The sequence below is a fragment of the Alexandromys fortis genome, unplaced genomic scaffold (assembly GCF_014885135.2).
Source record: "Alexandromys fortis isolate MF-2015 unplaced genomic scaffold, M_Fortis_MF-2015_v1.1 scaffold_214, whole genome shotgun sequence".
In the NCBI taxonomy this organism is placed as follows: Eukaryota; Metazoa; Chordata; class Mammalia; order Rodentia; family Cricetidae; genus Alexandromys; species Alexandromys fortis.
The window spans coordinates 2,174,800-2,178,091 of record NW_026068100.1 but is presented as its reverse complement, the minus strand read 5'-3'; the positions used below and the strand labels follow the sequence as shown (position 1 = coordinate 2,178,091).

General features: G+C 37.8%; 1 pseudogene; it reads left to right on the top strand.

The window, feature by feature from the left end:
* Positions 1 to 1,824: 1,824 nt before the first annotated feature.
* On the top strand, positions 1,825 to 2,562 carry LOC126489523 (phosducin-like; annotated as a pseudogene).
* The last annotated feature ends 730 nt before the right edge of the window (positions 2,563 to 3,292 follow it).

The following is a 3,292-nucleotide window of genomic DNA, read 5'->3' as shown; positions in this document are numbered from 1 at the left end:
TATTCACAACAAGTGGATTTCTGAGGTGATGGAAACATTTTGAGGCAGAGTTGCAGTAGTGATATCTAAGAGCACAGAAATACAAAGGTCCATCCATCTGTACATTTACACTGAACTAATTTATGCTTTGTACAATTGAGCTTTATATCTCAACATATTTTTTTTGTTTCTAGGTGATTTATAAAAGTATCATAAAAATTCAAGCACTGATAAAAAGAACTTAAACTATGACTTGAGTTTCTTTCAATAGAATAGAACTTGAAGCTGGAGGCCAAGCAAGTCTGCAGCCTGCTGCAGCCAAGGAACAGAGACTGGAGGTGCAGTTCAGTGCTTTCTCGGCTTGCATGGTCCCTGACTTCAATTCCCTGCACCACAAAATTAGCCAAAATTTTTGGAAAATAAAAGCAGAACTCATAAAAGACTACAGAAGAATACATAACACAACACTGTCAATGTCCAAGGTACAATGCAAAAATTACTGAACATACTTTGAAAAACTATGAAGCAATTTTAACAATAAAAAAATCACCAATATTCAAGGGGATGGGATTTTATAAAAAGGAGAGAATATATATGAACATGTGTGTGCGCGCACACACACCACACACACACACACACACACACACACATATATATTTGAAACTATGGGGTGCAGAATTCCATGAAATAAGTTGAAACTCATAACACACAAGACTTTTAAAGTTGTTATTGTAGTTATGCTCAAGATATTTATATATAAGTAATATCTGTCGGCAACCAATAAAATCATAGGAAATCTAAGTAGAGATACAGAAATTATTGAGGAGAAACTAAAAGTTCTAAAACTTGAACTGTGAGGTGCCTCCATGTATAAAAAGTTGGGTTCCAATTTCTAGAATCGATGCAAAGAGTCAGGTAAGCTGGCACACATATGCAATCGCAGTACTGGGTATGGGAAGCAGGGAATATCAGCGCCAACCAGCCAAGCTAATTGGCATGCTTCAGGTTCAATGAGAAGCCCTGGTTTAAAAATAAATGAGGCGGAGGACACTTAGTTGATTGCTGGTCTCACCTGCATACACACATGAACCTGTGCACACATGCAAGCACACTTTAAAACTTCAAATGACGTCTTTGAAATCGCAAAAAGTAATCTACTAGTGTAGCAACAAAACAGAAGCAAACATGAAAATGTGGACTTGATGATAACACAAAAGAAACAGAATTTAGCAGAGACACCTGTAGTATCAGAAATCGGAGGACTGATGCAGACTAGACAAAAGTTTGAGGCTAGCCTGAAATCTATAGCAAGACCATGCATGTGTCTTGTGTGTGTGAGAGAGAAAGAGAGACAGACAGACAGACAGAGAGATGGAGACAGAGACAGAGAGAAAATGTGCTCAAATTACAAATCTACAATGCACCCCCTCAAAAAAATGGAATAAGCCAAACAAAGTTTCAGGAATCTGAAAAGTTTGCCACAGTATCACAGGATTTACGGTGTGTAAAATTGGATTCCCAGGATGAGATGAAAGAATGTAGAGAGAAAAATACTTGAAAAAACAGATTCTAATCTTACCATTTGAAGAAAAAACAATACAGTCAATGGAGGCTGGTTAAATCCCAAGCATGATAAATATGAAAAGGCTATGGACTGACACTTCATAGTCTATCTGCTGAAAACCAAAGTGGAAGGGGAAATCTTAAAAGCAGACAAAAAAACCAAGCAAGCTACCAAACACAAAGGTAAGGAACAAGGCACAATATAAGCCAGCAGGGACCTTGTCAAAGCAACTGGCGATGGCACAACAGCAAGAGGAGATTACACCCAATCCAACTCATAACATGGAAGAAGCCACAAGCCAAAGCATAGAGGAGGACTTTGAAGGACAGGCCACACACACAGGACCCAAAGAAGTAATCAATGATTGGAGAAAGTTTAAATTAGAAAGTGAAGATAGCGATTTAATTCCACCTAGTAAGAAAGAGATCCTCAGACAAAGGTCTTCTTCTCAGAGCAGAGATGACAAAGACTCTAAAGAGAAAATCGGCAGAAAGATGAGCATTCAAGAATATGAACTAATATCCACCAAGACAAAGAAGATGAAAACTGCCTGCGCGGATACCATAGACAGTGCATGAAGGATATGCATCAGAAGCTGAGTTTGCGGCCTAGATAGGGGTTTGTGGATCAGCTGGAAACAGGGGAGCAGTTCCTGGAGACCATTGAAAAAAAAGCAGAAGGTCACCATGATTGTGGTGACCATTTATGAAGACGGCATGCACTCACCAGCAGTTTAGCTTGCCTTGCGGCGGAGTATCCAATTGTCAAGTTCTGTAAGATAAAAGATTCTAATACTGGTGCTGGGGGCCGCTTTTCCCCAGATGTTCTCCATAGCCTGCTTGTATGCAAAGGTGGGGAACTCATCAGCAGTTTTATTAGTGTTGTGGAACAGTTTGCTGAAGATTTTTTTTTTTTTTTTGCTGGAGATGTGGAGTCTTTCCTAAATGAATATGGATTACTACCGGAAAGAGACGCATCACCTAGAGCAGACCAGCATGGAAGAAGGAGATGCTGAGTAAGCATTCTCTGTGTCAGGATCTCATATCTGTGCTTTACACAGTGAACACTGGTTTTGGTGGTATCTATATTTCTTTAGCAAACACTAAATATGGCCATGGCTACCCAAATTTAGGGGAAAGACACTAAAATTATGTTAATAGCATTTTTTAGTATTAGCTATCCAAATTGAGATAGTATTTTGCTGCAAAAAGTTATAGTTCCTAACAAAAACTGAGCAGAGGAGGTAGATAATGTTAATGTTATTTCACTTTAAAAATCCCTTTAAAGATATGTGTTAGCTTTTTTACTCCTTACTTTTTCCCTTGGCATTTTTATTTGAGCTTTTGAAACTGAATACTACTTATGAACTGACTTGTATGATAAAAATAAAATCATATGAAGAAACAAAAACAAAAGAAAACAAAAAAAAAGTAAGGAACAATGATTCAGATGATCGGATTTCACATTTGAAACGGTGAAGGACAGGAATCCATGAAGTCAAAGTGGTGGTAGACAAAAGCATCAACAATCAGAGCTCCATATACAGCCATCATGACCGTATGTTTACAAGAGGAGAGAGAGATGACAGGGTGTTTAAGTATGGCTACAAATATTTATTTCCTAATTGATTTGTTGAAATCGTGAATGAAATTCTTCAGGGTAAAGAGAAATGATTCCAGATGAAAACTGGAGTTCTTAGGGAGTGAAGATATTTAGAAATGTTGATATCTGGATAAATATAAAGATGTA